Source organism: Stegodyphus dumicola, chromosome 1, assembly GCF_044657685.1.
Source record: "Stegodyphus dumicola isolate Sdum_Otavi_A_Nest chromosome 1, ASM4465768v1".
Taxonomy (NCBI): domain Eukaryota; kingdom Metazoa; phylum Arthropoda; class Arachnida; order Araneae; family Eresidae; genus Stegodyphus; species Stegodyphus dumicola.
The window spans coordinates 234,260,046-234,281,164 of NC_140768.1; the positions used below are offsets into that span (position 1 = coordinate 234,260,046).

The 21,119-nt window shown below is 32.2% G+C and overlaps 1 protein-coding gene and 1 pseudogene across 3 annotated transcripts in view; one reads left to right on the plus strand and one right to left on the minus strand.

Annotated features, from left to right (window-relative positions):
• Nucleotides 1-12,213, minus strand: part of LOC118182978 (vitamin D 25-hydroxylase-like) — a 34,974-nt pseudogene extending 22,761 nt beyond the window's left edge. The window contains exons 1-3 of the transcript XR_015043806.1: nucleotides 11,980-12,213; nucleotides 8,064-8,188; nucleotides 3,655-3,761 (exon numbers count right to left, since the gene is read on the minus strand). The product of XR_015043806.1 is annotated as a vitamin D 25-hydroxylase-like (transcript). The remainder of the gene's footprint in view (nucleotides 1-3,654; nucleotides 3,762-8,063; nucleotides 8,189-11,979) is intronic.
• LOC118182980 (uncharacterized) overlaps nucleotides 1-21,119 on the plus strand; it is a 223,419-nt gene that overhangs the window by 56,666 nt on the left and 145,634 nt on the right. The window lies entirely within an intron of this gene.

Consider the following 21,119-nt stretch of genomic DNA (forward strand, 5'->3'; position numbering starts at 1 on the left):
TTAGTACTATGAGTACTATGATTGAAAGATTTACAGCCATGGATTTCTCTTGTATAGGTACCTATAACAATTTCGAGTAAATTTTAAAATTTCTTGAAGGTAATCATTTTAACTTTTTGTGGCATATATTTGAGAAAAAGTATTTTCGAGTAGTTTTACAGTGCTTAAAATTAAATATCGTACAAAAAATGTTTGATCAAATACGGTCTAAATTATAATGAAATAAAACAATGTTTCGATGATCTTTATATTAATTTCTCTGCTTCATGTTCTGTATCGAAAGACTGAGCAAAACAATTTAACATGTGAATCTATTGAGGATATTCCTCATCATTGGAGGTATTAACGCATAAAAATATTTCTCTAGTTAAGAAATATTGCTTGATAAGCGACTGCAGATAGCAGTACATTTGGATCTCTCTAACAAATTACTTCACACATTCTACGTTTAGAAGCTTCCGTTAAACAAAGTCTATTCAAGATGAGTTATGCAATTTCTATCAGAAATTCAAAACCTAAAGTATGTCGATTAATTTAATAAGTTGTTCAGCCTTACAGTGCAAACCTTAGAAATATTATTCAGTCAGTTGCAAACAGAGCTGAAATCCATATTCCTGTATAGGAAAAAATAGGGTGATGGCTAATCATATACGAAATTGATAAACACAAGTTTTCTTTACCTTACTCCTAAGCGCACAATTTAATATTCAAATAGGTCAGTGTGCAGATGATGTTCTTTGTTCATCACAGGCTGAAGTTATTTCGAACATTATTTTGTCTGGTCTGACAGTAGCGCGACTCATGAAGGATTCAGTAGCAGATACATTCAATGACTGCAAGTACTTTCGTGTTTTATTCTGTATCAATGGATAAATCAACGAATGCAACAGATACTGCACAAACAACCATTTTTTTTTTGTGCAATTCATAGGAACTTCGCTGTTGTAGAGGAATTAGCTAGTGTTGTTCCGCTTAAAGATATAACACGGGGACCAGATTTGCATTCGAGTCTGACAAAAACTATGGCTCATTGTGAGTTAGGTTTGAGCAGTATATCTGCTATAATCAAAAAGGGTGCTTCTGCTATGACCGGACATAAAACAAGAGTGATAACATGATTCAAATCAGATGCGAAGGGCTGCGGGAATAATATTATGTTGGCTTTCCAGTGTGTCACCCACCAAGAAAATATGTTCAAGAAGTCCATCTCGAATTTTGAACGTATGATGAGTGTTGCTGTAAAAGTGATTTATTTCATCTGGTGCAAAGGACTTATCATAGGCAATTTGAATTGCTCTTTGGTGATGTGGAAGTTTAACATACTGACAATGTTTATTACGCCTAAGTACGTTGGTTGAGCCGAGGAAAAGTACTTCAGCGCCTTGTTTCCTTGAAGAATAAGGTGAGCTTAATGATGTAAGCCACTGCTACATTTGCTAAATAAAAGTTTCATTCACTTTCCAAAATTGATGTAGTTGGTGAATAAAACTACAACATGAAACTCGATCTATTATGTGCAACGCATTTCAAATCTGAGTGTGGGATTCAAAAGCAGATTTTCCGACTTCTGTAGGAATGACATTTTTATGAGATTGTTTTCCTCGCTATCCTCTGAGGACATCGAAAGTGTTCCACCTGAACTTGAATTAGAATTTATAGAATTGTAGTGTGTGACTCTACAGCAAAATGCAAGTTTCTGGAAAATCTTACATTAATAAATTTTTATTCGAAGAAAATATGCGAAGACAAATATCCAGGAATACGCAAACTTGTATTGTTCATATTTCTATCTTTGACAATATCTACATATGTGAGCAGTCGTTTAGTAAAATGAAGAACACAAATAAAAAAAATAACACGTCTGACAGATCATTATTTGGAGTATACAATACGAATAACCACAAAACAGTTTCTAACAGATATCTAAGCTTTAACAAAAAAAAAAAAAAAAAAAAAAAAAAAAAAAAACACAATGCAAAAATTCTCATTAAGACTGAACTGACTTCCATTCCGCCAGTAATGTGAGTTATATTTTAACACCTTCACTCCCTTTCATAATTAAGAAAGTAAAAAGTATATTGATTTGACATCCACTGAATTTTAGTGTTTGAATAAAAAGTACAAATAAAGTATTATAAAAATCGGTAATTCAAACCTATATTCCCTTAAAATTAACTGTAATCTTGTAAACATCTCTCTCTCCTTTTTTTCCTGACTACGTTTTTTATTTGAAAGACGTGTGGTCTGAGGATCATTAACAATTTATTGATGAGGCTCTCAGTCGTGAAAGGGTGAAAACCTCTATCCTGCAATGAATTTGTTTATAATATTTCAACTTTCCCTTGTATGTTGACCGACAATTCACATATAAGGAAGCCTTTTGTTATCCCTTCCTTTGCGTAACCTCTGCTGCTCGCTTTACTTATTAAAGCAACAAAAGTATTCTCGCTCTCTCTCTACAGCAGACATTTAATGCAAAGAATCGCTTTATTCACAAACTGCTTGTTTAAATTTCCATGGCCTTCACACGTTATTCTCCTTTCTTTCGCGATATCCACAAAAGACAGGTATTTTCCCTGAAGTCGGTGTGCTACATAACAATATCATCGCCTGTTAAAAAATGGGAGAATTGTGTCGAAGTAAAAAAAAAAAGCTACTTAAAAGAAAACAAAAACCTTAATTTTTTTATTACTTCGTGAGAAATATAGTATTAGGCCTGAAAAGTTTGGATCATTCTTCGTACTTAGGCTGGAAAATCTCTTCTCTGCGCGAAAGAATATCTTACTAATAAAGGCACCGAACTATCAGATAACTGTAGATAATTTCTCTGTAAAATAAAACTTTAGAGCTTTCTAATTTGCCTATGAATTTTATCGTATGCATTCTTCACACTTTCCTCTTTGATTTGGAATGAGACGAGTACCGGCTGTAAAAATACTCGCGAATTAGGCCTCAGTGCTTCAGAAAGTACTTCACTTTATTGGAAAACGCTGGACAAAAACTGAATTACCGAGCCCCGATTTTCACTTGAGTCACCGAAGACAATAAGCAATTTTGAATACCTTGCGCAAATTGCTTTCGATTAGAAATTCAATAGAATAGAGACAGATGCACCATTCACAAGCACGTAACGAATTGAAATATAATTATACTATTGAATGAGTGGTAGCTGAGTTACCGACGCCGGTAATTAGATTCAGAGATAACTTGGTGTTCAATAAAGTAAATTTTCTCTGAGCTTGAACTGGATTTGGATTCGAAAAAGCGCACTAGTTGCAGTGTACGTAATAAGAAGTATAAGTACTATTCTATTAATAAGTATTAACTACTAGAATTCTAATAGAATTTTAATAGAATTTTGATATTGCTTTTATGCATTTATTTATCTCTGGAAAATTATAGCATCATATTGTTAAGGCTTAATAAAGTCTTTTCACATATCCGTTACTTTGTTAAAGCTAATGCTTCATGGAGGATGAAAACACTATATTTCAACTAGATTTTGAAGAATCCAAATGAATACGATACTTTATGCAGCATAGCCGTAGATTTAAAAAAAATTGTTTTAAATATAAGCGTGTATAAATTAAACCATTTATAGACAGTGCTTTATTTAACTAAATTTTGCTTTTAAGTATTGTGAAATTTATTTACCATTAATGAATTTTCCCATTCGCTCCTTGCTAGTCCAACTTCCCTCAAAGCCTTCATAGTGAATCTTCTTTGCTCTACCCATTCTTCTCCGTTTGCGCCTGCAAAACCTGTGAAAAAACTGTGAAGTACTACAGACACTATTCTACAACATAAATGAATCATCTTAACTTGCTTTTGCAACTAACGTCAGTTTTTCTCTTCGGATGAGTAATCGCAACGACTATCATAATGTCATGACTATATGTCTGTCTTATAACGTTATAAACCACTTTCAGCAGAACAGCCCAATTACGTGAGACCATCTTACAGGCAACTCTTTTTTCAATATCCGGAATCAAGTATTAATGTATCCGAAGGAAGTAAAATTCCTATCAAAATAATATATCCATCCCATGTGCACAGTAATGTATAATGACTACACTCCATAATAGTTAAAAACAGCAGTTTTTTTTTAGTTACGAAACTATGAAGTAGTAAACATCGGTTGTTTGTTTGTGGGGAGCAGCACGTACACCTGACCATATGTGTTCCTAAAGCTAATAAGGCTTTTCCAGTTATAGGTACAAGCATACAACACATTCTTGCGTACAATTAGTAAACATGGTGTCCGCAGTGCGAACTTACAGATGTGTAAGTTTGTACTCGGCATTTATTTTCACAGTCGTTGGTCTTAGACATGTACTTCTAATCACAAAAATATTTTAAATATTTCAAATATTCATCGTTTAGGAATTTTTAATTAAAAAATATTACGATTTTTTTTGCTGAGTTTTATACTAACATTATGAAACATGAAACACAAAACGTAAAATGTTTATACACCAGAAACATTTATGCAAATATTTCAATTTAATGTACTCCATTGTATTCAGGGGCTATAAACAAAGTGAAGAGCGAAGTTTCCAATTGTATGTAATTAAAAATAATATAGCAGATTTCTGCCGTTTATAGATTATGTGACCAACATTTATATGCTGAGTATACTGCAAAGTACTGATCGATATATTTTTTTTAAATGACAGAGATCTTATTAAAAGAATCTTTTAGAATTAGTGTTCTAGAAAATACTGACAAGCTTCAGTATTAATACATCGACATGTCGTAACATTATGTGTAGGAATTAAACATAAAATGTTTCTAGTTTAATAAATTTGTGTATGGTTATTTTTACTGATGAAATTTTAATTTAATTTATTTCTTTATTTTCTGTCTCTGTTTGCTACGAGGTTCGCTCATTCCAAATAGAAGCATCTCTGTTATAAAACACAGAATAGGAGGGTAAGTTTTGTTCAGCTCCTGCTGCTCTGAAGACGCTAAAGCTCTTTCGGTTGGGATTACTTTAGAATGTGCTTGGTAAGTGTGTGTATTCGAAATTCGGTCGCAAGCTAGGAAATCTTGTAGTCTCTGGCACAGATTAGATTTAAAATGTTGAATTCATATTCTTCGGTAAAGAAAGCTTTCTGATGAAACCAGGTCCAGGTTGGCTGGTAATTCTATCCTGTATATTTTAATTCAAGCACTCACAAGCTGTAAGATAGAATGTCACTGTATAAATCATTTGAATTGTGAACTTAAAATGGCAAAGTGCTGATTGCGTAAAGACCAGGTGAAAGTGCAGTATCAGAGAGACGTGTGTTGGCGCCAAAGATATTTGACCACAGGCAAGGAAGTTATATATTAAAAGGATTTTAGGAGTTAATAAACACGTTCAGAGAGACGGTCAAGCTGAACGTTTTATATGAGGGAACAAGTGTTACAATTCTTAGAACATATCGGGACGCATTTTTAATTGTTTTTAAAAGCATTTATTTTAAAGTTATTATGAACACTTAATTTTCTTTAATTAAAATCCAGCGAAATTATATTCATATCAACGGCAAATAAGGTAAAATTTCAAATAAAAAATAAATAAAGAGTAATCAATTGATTAGGTTGATATAACTTTAGGAAAAGCAGTTTTTACACATGGCCAAATATATTTAACAATGTGCAGTCCAAATCTGCGAATTACAGACCTTTCTATTTATTGAAACAACAAGCTAGAATTTTTTATAAACGATCAACCGTAAGTAAAATTATACTTAAAGCTCTTCTCTATTTAATTATGTATTAGCCACATCCGACATTTGATTCTCTGTTTTACTTTATAAAGAGGCTTTGGCAACATGAACTGATGAGCTCTGGGAAGACTGTAGAGGAATTATCCTTGGGTTTTGAGAGCAGACAGATAGAGTCAGAAAAAGGGGTTAAAAGACCCTTTATTCAATCAGAAAGTGTTTCACAGATGACCCCGTTTGGGTTGAACTAACCAATTATGATGATTTTGATTTTTACTTTAACTTCTTTCCGTATTTCTCACCAGGATGCAAATTAATGCTTAATCCTTTGCGGCACAGTATGTCCAGTCTGGACACACTTAAAAATTTCCTTCTGTACGCACAGAAAAATTGAATGAAAACGGATTTATAGATTACTATAGGTTACTCTGAACTTTCTTTATTTATAGTAGACGGCAGCTCAACACAAACCAGTCCATATATTTTAGCCATGTTTAGTTTTTTAAGACCCTCATTTTTCAAAGAAATCTTCCAGATTTTGTTTAGGGTATAAAAGAAATTGTTTGAAAAGAAATTTCTATGTTATGTTTTGGCTGTATGCTAATCTCCTTATTCTATATTAGTTTTATATTTTTACCTTGAAATCTTGCCTAAAATCAAACGGCGAACCCTAGGTGTGCCCAGACCGGGCTCACCGATAATTTAGGACAACTAAGAGTCTGTATTTTTTGTTTCTCCGCATCTCATCGGTCAGTTCATTGACAACAATGCTCGTTTCAGCACTCTTTTCGAAGCTCTATTCAACCAGTGTGCCACTTTGGGCACACCCACAGAATTAAAACGATAAATGCTATCTTCACAAAATTTTACTTGTGTACTCCTCTAAGCCTAATTAGACTGCCTACCTTTTTTATTATTGAAACTCCGACTTTATAAGGTAGCGTGCCGGAAAGGGTAAATGCATATAAACTGAAGTCTTTTGAATCTTAGTCAGAGAAAGATTTTCTGTCATTCATGCTGAGCTATTAGATTCTCTTAGCTCTACCTAAAAGCAAATCTCGGCTTTGCATTCTCTCGAAGGCAATACTTTAAAATTACGGGATAGTAATTTATTTGACCCAGCTTGTAGCTTAGTACTTGATTGTATAGTCTTAGATTGTTTTATCAACGCTTAAATTTAAGTTTCTGACATTGCTTAATATATATAGGTAAGGATAGATTTCCATTCTGTGCCTCAAATTATGTCAAGTGCCGACTTTTGTAAAAATCGCAACAGCAGGATTTTTAATTAAACACTTAAAATTTTAATACGTAATATTAATTGAACTTCACATATATTCAATAATATTGTTACGAAATGTACCTCAGATAGGGATTTATCTGTTACACAAGTCATTGCTTTATGTTAAAAAATTCAGTTTAATAAAACGGCTGTTCAAACCTTTGCAAATCTTTGTCGGACTGTTTCACACATAGCGATAATTCTCTATTTGCCTACTAAGATTGTAGAACTAAAGCTCAGTATCATACCAAATGCAATCTTATAAGTGGGGTCGGAACTAATTACGAACCATGTTGCAAGACAGGGTTGCATTTCGCGTCCTCCCCCTTCAAGATTACAAATTCCTCTCTCTCCAGAAAGTCCGATGGAAGGCTTCGGGTTCATCTTAGACACCAAGCGAGCATCAATGAAACTCGCCATCTCTTTCGACGGTAGAAGTTCGGTAATGACTTTCCTGGAACAATTAGCTTGATCTTTACCAAGAATTAAGCTGAGTTTAAACAATGTCTTATGTTTCCATTGACTACATTATATGTATATCTTATATATGTCTTCATTATATGTCAGAAATTTATGCGAATTAAAGCTTATTCAAGAGCGTTTAAGAGTTAGCGAAGATCATCTACAACTCATGCCTTGCTAAACGAAGAACCCTCTTGTTCTTTGGAAATATGGAACAAAAAAGTAGATCTTTACGTACTATGTTCTCCATCTTACTTCCATGTTCGGATGCTAGCACTATCCAGTTATTTGTGAGAAAATACTTTCAATGCATTGGTCAAAGGATTTACATCGCCCTCCGGATTGGTTATTTCCTTCCTTTTGTAGAGATAAACAGAGAATAAAACTAGCTTCTTTTAGAGTATTTGCTTTTGATTTCTGTATATATTCGAAACACTTCTCTTAAATTTTACCACTTATTGTCAATATGTAATCAACCCTATAGTTTGCCAATTCTTGTTTTAGTTGTAATCTATTAGAAGTGGACAGATAACTGTCGCATTGTTAACTGTACTTGTGTAAGTTGATCTTAGTCAAGGTGATAAACAAATATTAGAGTTATAACTTACCTAAACCCCCAGGATGAAAGTCAAAAAAATGTGGTGGGCGATCTAAAAGTGCTTGTTGGCTGAAAGCCTCTTTTATGAGTTTATGGTCATTGAGTACAACGGTCAAAGTTCTCCCGAGATACAAACTGAAAATATATCCAGAACACTATATAATAATTTGCTGTAATGTTAGATCAAATAATAATACATTACTTTAGATTTAATAATTTCAAGTAGTATAAATTAAGACATAACGAAAACTCACTGTGTTTTTGTCCAGTAGGATCACAGCTTTTAATGAAGATGCTTTGAGTTTTTATGTATTATTTTTTTTGCCTAAGTGAGAACTGAATTATTGAATAAGAAGTCGTGTGGTGTCCACTTTTTTTATATTTTAAATCAATAAGCGATGATTTTAATAGTTAAATACTAACGACATAGAAATGTATTAGTATGAAAAACATAGAAAAATTAAATACTTTGTTTTACGTAAACACTTGTTTAATTGATACTCTCCAAGCTACAACTCGCGATGCACTCGACGACACATAGAGTACAGCTCCCGAGTCTTCGGTTCAGTCGTTCCCGGAGCTTAACACACTCTCTCGACGATGCACTAACCGCGATACGCTAAGAGATTCTTCGATGCACTCGACGACCCACTCTGCACTCGCTGGCCGGCTGCCAACTCGATCGACTCCGCAGGGATTGACTCGCTAGACGAGACACCAACTCGATACTATCTCGCACTCTAGACGATGCACTTTGACTCACCCTCTGGATGAGGCACACACTCACTGACTGCGGACCAGCAGGGATTATATAGCTTTCGGCTTGTGTTCGAGAACATTCTGGTCTAAACCGGTAAGAATTCGTTCCAGAACGTTCTCCCTCCGTCCACGGCAAATCGCCAATCTTGTTGCCAAATAGGCGATTTCTCGCCAAATGTGGCAACCCTGCCTTCTTTTGCCATGTTATGGCAACCCTAGAGCTGCGTTGCGGGGAAGCCATGTAACCGCGCCTGTACATTTCGTAACAATATTATTGAATATATGTGAAGTTCAATTAATATTACGTATTAAAATTTTAAGTGTTTAATTAAAAATCCTGCTGTTGCGATTTTTACAAAAGTCGGCACTTGACATAATTTGAGGCACAGAATGGAAATGTGGAAAAACATCAACATGCCATTTAAAAAAAAGTCTAATTTTGAGTCTAAATACGTATGTTAGAACATGATTATATATAAATCTAAAATATATCCTAACTCGCGCTTTCGAGACGCGAAAAATGTACAAGATGAATTTGTTGATCGACCAATTAGAATGGAAGACGCAGAACTGATCTCGCTTTCCCTAGTCAATGTAAACAAAACAAAAAAAACAAAAACAAAAAAAAAAAAAAACCTGAAAGGTTTCAGATTTTAAATTGCGTCTAAAGGGGCGTTTTTTTTTTTTTTTTTTCTTTTAACATTTTTGTGTGTTACCTTTATTTATGAAATATTATATTCTTTGTATTTAAACCATAAAATTCAGTTCAACAGCAGTGTCGCAAAATAATTTTAAAATGAGCATATCTTAAATTTCCGATACACAGTTCCGCCGGCTGGAGATAAAAAGGTTCTACCCCCGTATAATGTTGCCATTGCTTGCTTTTAAATCGCTGAGTTTGTTAATCAAAAATTCGTTAACGTTTTCAGAATATAAAATCGATAATAAAACAAATTCCAAATTACAAAGTTCAAATTTGTGCTTTCAGATGCCCATATTCGCAGTAGGATTACGTCATTCAAAATTGGATGGCTCTAGGTATTGTTGTTGTATCACAATGCCAGAAGCATACTTACATTTACGCAGATTCTTCATCATTTAATTTCTTCAAATTCAATACAGGTTGATATTATTTGGTGGCAACTATTTGGAAAGAAATACGCCGTTTATAGGGTTCCGACGCAAAATCGCAAAACGAAAACAATAGTCCTTCAGGGACAAAGCCCCTTTGGTCTGAAAAGAAAATCTGGAGGGTTTCAGATTTTAAATTGCGTCCAAAAGGGTGTTTTTTAAAATTTTTTATGTTACCTTTATTTATTGAATATTATGATCTTCGCACTTAAACCATAAAATTCAGTTCAAGAGCAATATCGCAAAATAATTTTAAAATGAGCCTATCTTTAGAATTTCTGATACACAGTCTACCTCGCTGGAGATCAAAAATGTTTTTTCTGTACAAGGTTGCCATTGCTCGCTTTGAAATTCCTTGAGTTTGTTAATCCAAAATTCATTAACGTTTTACAAAATATGAAATCGTAATAAAACAAATTCCAAATTTCAAATTTGGGCTTCCAGATGCTCATATTCGCAGTAGGATTACGTCATTCAAAATTGGATGGTTCTAATGTACCCGGAATTTAATCACAATGAGAGAAACATGCATATATTTATGAAGATTCTTCATTATTTAATTTCTTCAAATATAATACAGGCCGATAATATTTGGTGGTAACAGTTTAAAAAGTGAAACGGACATTCAGAGTGATTCGAAGCAAAATCGCAAAACGAAAACAATAGTCCATCAGGGATAAAGGCCCCTTTGGACTTGAAAAAAAGGAAGGAAACATTTCTATATCTTCCTTTCTACTGGGCCGATAAGAAAATTCAGTTGGGTTTTTCATGCCTCAGAAAGGCAACTTAGGGTATGTATTAGAATTATAAATAGCATTGTTCTAATAAAGGTATTTTGACTCAAAATCGGATTATTTCTGAAATTAATGCAATTGTTTTCCATATTTCGATTCTACGATACAAATGATGCCAAACTGCCAAGTTTTGTAAAACACGTACGAGTTGTTTTTAAAATATTAGCTTTCCGAAATTTAACTCCTCAATGTTTATTGAATTTACTATATATTTATTAATCTGTCTTTTTTTAGTAAACTTATTTGATTCTTTCTTTCACGTTTCGAAATTTAGTTTTATTCCAATTAAAATGCGCCCGTTTTTTATGATTTATTTTTAAAATTTGTATTTTTAAATAATTTTGATAAATTTTTCAGAAACATTTGAATTATAATCTATAAAGTTTTGCCATCATCTTAAAGTAGACATATTTCCAAGCATACCTGCAAAAAAAGTACAATTTTTTATTCAAATTTTCCGAAGATATACGTGAATTTATATATTGGCGCGTTTTGAAATTTGCCATTTTTGTTGAAAGCGATAATAACATCGAATGTAGTTTAGGTACTTTGTTAAAATTATTGGAAAGTAGGAACAAAGTAACTTTTATTTCGCTTATGCGCAATGTGAAAATGTGTTGCCATATATAAGAAGTTTGCTAAGTGAATTATTCTTGGCGCAAACTGAAAAAAAAATGCGTCGGGATAAATTTTTAATTTCTGCATAAATTACAGACCAAATTTTGCAAAATTTAATATTTATGCATAATTTTGAGTCGTAGAATGGAAGTGTGGGAAAAAATTGGCATGTCATATCAGAAAAAGTTGGGATTTATATCAGAATATCTATAACAACAACGCTATATATATATATCTAATATATATACTAATTCGCGCTTTCAAGACATGAAAAACGCAATTTCAATTTCGTCAGTCGGCCCAGTAGAACGGGGGATAAAGAACCGTTCCCCCTTTTTTTTTTGTCCAGTGTACATTACTAAATTAGTGTTACAAAACTTAACAAATCAAACTCTGAATGGATCATCTAGAAGCAGAGAATTGCACACAGAGTAAAAAAATCATTAATTACCATTTTATTGGTATATTATACCTATGAACCCATTTTCATAAATTCATAAATTTCAAAATCATTTTCTTTAAAAGACAAAATTAAAAAAAAATTCTAACATTACTAAACTGAAAATCTGCAATATATGATATCAAAATTTAAAAAACAAACCTTAATATAAAAAAGCAGCGCACCTGTATATTTTCCCATACTTCTTACTTAATTCTGTAAATGAGACGAAAGATCTTCTTTCAATGAATGGTAAATATCCAAGAAGAGGCAGACCGATGGGGCCAGGTGGAAGTTTGTATCTTCTTTTGCCGTACCACCAATGCAAGGTGACAAAAGCTATCAAAATTCCAAAAATCATGGGGCTGATGGCATTGAATTCCTTGAGGTACTCCATCATATTCCATACGAAGTGTATTCTGCAGAGGAATAATTTATATATATATATATATATATACTGCAACAGAGCTATCATTGAAATGATAAGGTAATGATAATGCAAAGAAAGAAACTGTTAGACAAGCAAAAAGTGCGAATGCTGTCATGATGTTTATCAAATTTATTTCTTATTTAACAATAGTGAGTGTTTTATCAGTTTAGTTAAGCTTTTATTTCTCTTTCAAATTTCCTTCAGAATTAATTTTTTTAATCTTATTTTTTATATTCGATTAGTAATTAATGATCCCATTTCATTATTTTTATTTTTCCATACGAAAAATAAATTTAAAAAAAAAAGTTTATGAATTATTTGGAAGGTTTACGTTTTTTTTTACAGTTTTCGAAATAAAATTGATGACCAATTTTACATCATTTTATCATTAAATTTTCTCTTTAGAATAGTTATGTGTAGCTGCATTTGAGCTTCTTCTTTAGAGAAACTTTCAGTTTAAATAATAAACAATCTGTCTGCACGCCTGTCTGCGTGTTAATTCTTCTCTTTGATGGAGAAAAGCGGCAGCTAAAGCCACCAATTCTTGAACACATGTAGTCCTTAACTTAGGCTAAATATTAGGTGACCTCCTCACCTCTACATAATATAACATAACATAACATGTGCATTAGGAAACCGAATTTTGAATTTTGAATTTCGAAGTTTTTTTATTTGTTTTTAGGTTTATAGAGATTTAAAGGCTATATTTGGATAAGCAAACTCAGCGATTTAAAAGCAGCGTGTTGTCTCTCATCAAAGCGTAAGATACTTTTCTTTCAACGCAGCAGTTTAAAATAATTCTGTTTGCTATTAACAATTTTGTATTGTTAATTTTTTATTGTTGGTATTTTATGTCGGTTGCTACTAACGGCATAAAATATTTTTACCTCCTACTCTGTAGTGTGTTTCTATTTAGTCATATTTGATTTTTCTTTCAGTTTTAAACTATCTGGTATTGATTAACAAAGTAAGCATTTTTAAAGCAATAAACGTAGTATTTTGACTATATGATTATTAACTAAGAAATCTCCGAACGCGTGAAATTCGCTACAGTATGAAATACATGCGAATGAAAATTACACTGGCTGGACTTATTAAAATCTCCGTAATAATGTGAAGAACTGTAAGAATATATTTGTGGAAAGTTCCAGATTTGTGAACTGTTTCTTTTGGTCAAATAAATTTTATTAATCTCGTTCCGCACGCACGAGACAATATTTCTTTTTGATTTAATTATCAAAGATTCACATTGAAACTCTCACTTATTTTCGGTAACGAGTTTTAGGTCTTAAATTAATTTTCTCAGCTCAGCAGAAATTATCTGCAAGAAAATGTTAGAATATGAAAATAAGCCTCTAGTTAAATACAACCTAAAAGATACCAGCAACATGCCTGATTACATTGATTCGCAATAGAGTCGGTTCCTGCTTCCATAATTCCAGCAGTTAAGTGTTTATAATAGAACTGGAGTATTAACATTTGAATCTTAGCACTATTTCTCCCCATCCCGAACTACAAATCGTTTGAAGATGAAATATTTCCTGGGTTTATTCATTCGTAGTCTCTGTACTGATGTCATTATCTGGGATGTTCCACACAGCCTAAGCAATAATGCATCTACAAAAGAAAGAAATCATCTCATGTGCCCAGAGGGTCGCCCAACCGACATAGTAGTTAGTGACTCTGACTGCCGTACCGAAGGGCTCGTGTTTAGGCATCCAAAAGTCTAATCAAAAGATTGTACATGAATAGTGTGAGGCATGAGAGTACTCTAGATATGTGACGAATCGAATGTTCTCTGGAGAGGTTAATGGTAAGGGAAGAAAGGGGTGGAAGATCCTCTGACACATTCTTCTGAGCTGCTCTTGTGCTGTAGAGCAAGCCCACGAACTGATCAAGATTGCGCCTGTCGTTGGCAAAAGCCTTGGTGCGCCATGCAGATGACAGAACGACTTTGCTCAGTTCTGCTCCCAATTTTGAAGGGGAAGCACGTCTGAGTGTCTTCCAACTCTATCCCCCTACCCAAACCTCTCGAGGGGACTTTCGGCTGTAAATTAGAAATAAATAAGAAAATTAAATATTAATTCTAAATATTCAGACTTTCTGCATATTTAGAATGTCTCCACAAACATTTACACACATCCATGACTTCTCGGGAATTCGAACCCGGGCTTTTGGTATAGCAGTCAGTGTCGTTAACCACTATCCCGAATGGGAGGCTAGCCTGACTGGTTAAGACCGCTGAATACTGATAGCTAGTTCTAGATTCGAATGCAAGCGAAACAGTTGGCTACATAAGTGTTTTCCTCCAGCTATAAAGTGAATACGAGACGGTTTTCCTTAACGACTACTCCACAAAGATATGCCTTCTTTTATGCAGATAGTCCTTATGTGCTTTTACTATCAAGTAATGTAATCTAACCTTGAATCCACTACAACAATGCTCATTTGCTTCTGCTAATCGCTAAGATCGTGAGCAAATCTAATTTGTATTCTAAATGTTTAGGCATAATATTTCAAATCTCTGATTTTATATCTATGTGCTGCAACTAAAAGCAAATATTTAGTTTTAAGAGCATAAATAGCCTGTTAACTCATTAAATTTGCAAGGACTATATTAAAATTGTCCAAATTAGGCCATTTTGAATTGTACCCTATTTCATTCAAGTAATATGTTTCTTTTTAACATATGAGCTACAGAAACAGTGAACCTTTTGTTGTAAGCAAGAGTTTTAGTTAAATAATTTTTAAATTTTTGTTTTAATTTTCTTTCTAATACCTGAATTAAAGCCAAGTAATTTTCATGCTGTCTGAATCGGAGAATCTCCAGAAAGTAATTAAAATTATCTAACATTATGGCTCTAAATCTACACAGGTAACCTAAGAAGCGGGCATGTTATCTAAATCAAAATAATACTAAGAATGCACAGTCATATTCTTTGAAGGGAAACATGCTAAGAAATAGGCAAAATGGTCTGGCTGGGATGATTCTAAATCCATCCAAGTGACCTAGTGCAGAGTTTTGCGTTAATTAACCAGTTACATTTTCAGTATTTACTATAACTTATCTTTTCCTTATTCCTCATCAAAATGCAAATGAGTAGCCAGTTTTTAAACTGAGGTTTTTGGATTTTAAGACAAAGTGTGTTTCAGACATGGTGTTAGTTTCCCGTTAATTATGATATTTGTAATTATTCGGCTTTGCGCTCTATCGGTGCTGACATTTTAATTTTGACGCTCATGTAGAGTAGTGAACCAGCTTCTAGAATAGTAATTTTAATTGCATAATACTACTGTTCGATGTTAAATTTTAATTGACTGTTATATTTAGTTTCATCACCACAAGTTGTGGTCATATTATAGCATAAACGAGTGCCTTTGTATTCTAAATTCTGTATAAATGAAAACATTATTTAACTTTCTCATGACTTTGCCCTTGTTTCAGTCATAGCGATAATTCGCTTCACGTGTGTTGGGATTTTTGGATGAATTAGCATTACCAGATCAAGTGTAACCCTGCAATCTAAGAAGCGATCATGTTCTCTAGATCAAAAGGCACCAGAAATACACGATTGTGTACTTTGAGTTAATAAATGGTAGAAAGTAGGCGAAATATCTGGTATTGGTGGTTTTAAATTTGTCAATGTGTTCTAGAAAACAGACATGTTCTTTAGGTCAAATGCACCAGGACTACACCGTCATATTCCCTGAGTCGAAGATTGCTAGGAAGTAGGCAAAACGATTTGACTTTAGTGGTTCCAATTTCATCGTGCTGATCTTGAAAGCGAGTATGTACTTTAGATTAAAATGCATCAGAAACATGGACATAATGAATACAAAAATGTTAGGAAGCAGGGAAGTTGATCTACAGGGCAATTTATTTTAAAATTTTGTTTAAAAGAATGTGATGGTTTTAGTGACATTGCAAGAGACTATGTTCTTCATATCCAAAAGCATCACAAAGCAAATGAGATGCATTAATTTTAATGAACGTGAAACTGTAAAGTAACTGCTTTCTATATATCAAAACGTACCTCGGAGCTGGCAAATAGTCATCTCTTCTTTGGAGTTCATAAATATGTAATAACCAAATTAATTTATAAATGAATACATTTATTGCACAACACACCGAGACTGTTACGTTTCTTCGCAGGCGTATTCAAAGATCAACACTTCGACACTGCTTGCTATGAATTTCTTTCGTCGTAAAATGTAGTTAAAGACGATTAGAAAGCAAAGCGTTTATTTACGAAAATTTAAAATTTACAATAGGTCTAAGAATCTATGACTCTAACCTGAGTGGTTTGATATTGGTCCCTATTTCAGAGTGGGAAACATAAAACTCCGCAACTTTCTTATCGCTATCCGCACAAACAAGTATTTATCATTATAGAAAATCAAAATTTGCAGATTGCAAGTTTCATATTACACTAAGACACCTCGAAGAAGAATTTACCATCCAAATGTATTCAAAATAATGTATATAAAAATTCTAAATAGGAATTTCATACAAATATTTCGCTTTTCTTCTATATAAAAAGAAAGTTTATTTTTATTAGCTTATAAAATTAAAAGCCTTGCTGAATAACATTAAAATTTAACTAAAAACAAATTTTAATTTTAAACGCTTAGTGTTCGTTTCTGCGTTTTTTTAATATATAATGAGATGGAAAAAAAAATATTAAAATATTAAATACATATTGTTTGCTATAGCCTCGAGGAATTATTATTATTATATCTGAGATAGACAAAATACCTCATTCATAGTCTATTATCAACAATAATTGCGTATATCGGACGATATTTTCTCGAAGCATTACAGAAAACAATAAACAAAAGCAATAATATATTTATTAGTTGTTAAAAATTTTGAAAACTTTAATTTGAAAACTTCAAACTACAATCTTATGCATCTGAAAAAAATTATTATTAAATGTTTTAGAAATAAAAATTCTAAATTAAAAAGTAATAAAACGAAATAATGAAAAATCTGATAAACTTCGTCTTCCTATTAATGCCCAAGAATTTAAAAAATATTCTTAGGAGTTCGAGATTAAGAACATGCATTTAAAATGAGCTGTTGATAATAGAATAGAAAGTTATGGGGGGGGGGAGAAATTGTTTACGATTATCATTCTATGAAAATTCATTCTGTTGGCTACATTTGCGCTTATTTAAATATCTGATGTGACACAACTGATGTGGCCACATATTAAATTACACAGATTTTTCCTATACTTTATTTAAACGTATTTCCTCGAATTTCATCGGAGATATATTTCACATTCAATCAATTCAGTTCTCACTTTCCAGCAAAGCAAAAATGCGTAAAAATTGAAAACATCTTCGTTAAAAATTGTAAAATACTGAAAAACATAAAACACCAAATACTGTTAAAACAATAAAAAAACAATTTTTACAATTATAATTAGAGTTTCTACGCAAAAACAAGCAATTAAACCAGCGGGCAGGAAGACAAAATTTTCCGCTTACAAAATTGAAAATTAACTTTTAGTCCCACTGTGCGAAAAGACATTGGTGTTGATGCACCAGCTGACTAAATTCACTGCTGTACTAAGAGCTAACTAACTGCTGAACAAATGGCGGCCTCGTTTAGCTTAATGCCACTTAAGTTTTTAAATTCTTAAGTTTTTAAATTCTGTAACTTGCATGTAGATTAAATAAAGGCATATAAACCTTTACCGGACATAAGAACAACATAATTAAATCATTTTTAAAGCAAAAATGCACAGTTTACCAACACATAAGAATAAAAAAATGAGCTCATTGAGCCAGGTAACAGAGTGGATATATACATATATATTATACTTTTGGTACCGCCGGTTACAACGAAAACGTAAGGTGCACAGCTAGGTATTATAGCAGCCCCATATACAAAATTTCAAAGTTCTACGGCTACTCGTTTTTGACTTATGCGAGATAAATACCTACTCACATGACGAAAAACATCTCCTCTGAATCTATTTTAAATCCCTTTTACAATTACTTTTGGAAAAATAGTGTCTTTTATTCTGTGCTTAGGTAGAGGTGTCCCGCAAAAACATTGTTCGAATGGATTCAAGAACGATCAAAATGGATATTTTCGTTGAAATCTGATATTCGAAATTTTTCGCGAGTACAGTACTTCCTTTACTTCGTAGAAGGAAGTAATAAAAAAAAAGAGACTTACTAAGTGTTCAAAAATGTAGTCATGCATTCTTTTTGCCCAGACTTGTAACAAATATATGTCGGAAGTCATTAGACAACAATTTCTATCTAGTTCAGTCACAAATCTGCTTGTAAAAACAATAACTCGTATAATTTTTATAACATCTTCCATTGTTGCTTGAAAAATTGTTTTCATCCACTTTTTGCTTTTTCTTAATGAGAGATTATGGAAGATTATGAAAGAAATTCATTTATATTTCTCTTAGCATACATCAGCATCATCAGTTACATCATCGATACAAAGATCGAATTATAGTTGCCTTGAAATGTGTCACATGGCAATGTTTACACCATGAATTGATACTTCTGTGCTGATAATGGATATGCTACGTTTGCATAACAATTGGCTTTGTTTACTCACTGTTGTACCTTAATCCAAAGACTAATATATTTTAGATGAGCAGAAGCTGTTTAAACTTACAAGATAATTTTTAGATTATAAATTTCGTCACAACTGTAACTGAATTGTCAAAACAAATGTATTCTTTCACTCATTATATATAAAATGCATCGTCTTCAAACATTGACATTGAAAAATATAAGATACGAATGCTAACTAAAGCTAATTTAAGAAACCAGTTAGTCATTGAGAATATCTTAAAAAATATTATGATGGATGTGTTTCCATTTGTCCTCCTTCATCAAATTTATGGTGATATATTATAATAGTTCATGTATAATGTCGCACATTTCGTATTCTTTATAAATTAATACTTAAATCATGAAAATAATTAGAAATAGGAGTTTTTTATATCAAAGGTCTGTATAACTTTATTTATTAAGCATTACTTTCTTGGCCTTAGGCAACAATAATTCAACAGCAAAATAACAAAATATTTTAAAACAGCCTGCTTTTAGAATTACTGATAGTGCATGTGGTTACCATATTTTTTTCTTTTCGCTATATTTTTTTAAATAATACAGGGGATAACATTTGGTGGCACTATACTTTTATTTAAAAAATTATGGGGATAAAAGGTGAGGCTTGAGCTCTGCTGAAAATGCAACACTCTTCTAAAAATGCATGAGTATCATTTTAAAGATAAAGCGACAAAACTTATTTTAACGAGTAACTTTATTTTCTCAGATTGAATCTTTCTTCCACTTTTATTGTTTCGTCTAGCCAATAAAAAATGCAAGTTTAGATAATGAGCGACTAGGTAAATTTAGAGAGAGTGCTTTGACAATTAAGATCCGAAGCACGGTAATTCTGGTGTTTCTTACCGATATGCTCTGCCGATTGTTGGGGAAATAGAGTTTTACTTATAGTCCTCAACGAAGGTACGTTACCGCAAAAGACAGTTTCATGATCTTTAACAAGTGATTTGTAACTAATCCAAATGATGCTATATTTGTAGATCGCAAGCAGCGAAAGTTATGTTTTGGTATTCTCCTCATAAATATCTTAGTTGCTTTTTTTCGTTTATTGTAATGAGTTTTTATTGTAGCATTCTGTAGTGTGGGAATAAAATTAAAATATAATTTTTCTACATAATAAATGCCACTAAAAATAAAAATGTAATAAATTCCAGATGATATAAATCAAATCCAAACTTATATAGTATAAAACGAAGCTAAATTTTTCAATATAATAAATATGTTGAAAAGCTGAGATTTGTAACAAATTTTTTGACAAAGTAAATGGTATAGGAATGCTGAAAAAGTATAAAATTCGAATCTATTTATGAATAAAATAAAATATGTACATATATATGAAAACCAGATTTCATTTTTGTGGAAGTAATGTAGATCTGCAACATAGTTAATGGTGTAAATAAAATCTAAACTTTCGAGCATTGTAAATGCGATTAATACAAACTGTGTTCCGTGTAAATTATTTCGTAAAATAATCTAATAATTCAATATTTCTCATTCAAAGTTATTTAAAAAAATGTATAATTTACATTTTCATACATTTTTCATCATTACAGTTTAGTATTCCTTACAAAAAATATAAATTTAACGGTTTAAAACAGCGTTTACTGTAAACATTAATAAATTTATAGAAATATGATGAAATTAGTGCAATAGAATCAGAAGATAGCACAATTTTTTGTTGCTGATTTCTGGCATGCTTGTCTTACTTTTCTTTTTAACGTGAAAGAAATCATTCTTTCTGATGGATTGTGCTTTTAATTTTATGTCTAAATACGTAAAATTAAAACTAGAAACCATAAGTGCATAAAATATGACACATTTCAAATACTTTTGATGGATTTAGAAACCTCTTTGAAATTTGAGCTCCAAACTTGAAAAATAAATCAAAACACAACCATTTACCTGAACGGGTTTCTCTAACAGTAAACAACTGCTAAGGTTTCAAATCTGTTCCATTCCAAATCTATTCTACTTCTTCACTAATACAGGTTACTGTATTAATTCTTCACTAATACAGGTTACTGTATTAATTAATTATTACTCTGTCAAAAGCTACTTTTGATTTTTAGAGGAAAGTCGAATTAAACATAGGAGTTTAATGATCTTCGCGACGAAACGTTTCACAATTATTTAGATTTTATGAACTTTCTTGAAATAAAAATTTACACTAGAGTTTTTAAGTTAAAATTTTCGTGAGGCAAGTTGATTATGTTTCTGGAATTAATTGGTTTACTAACTGGTTAAATGAATAAGCAAATTATAAAAATATGCAATAGAAACTGAAGAATC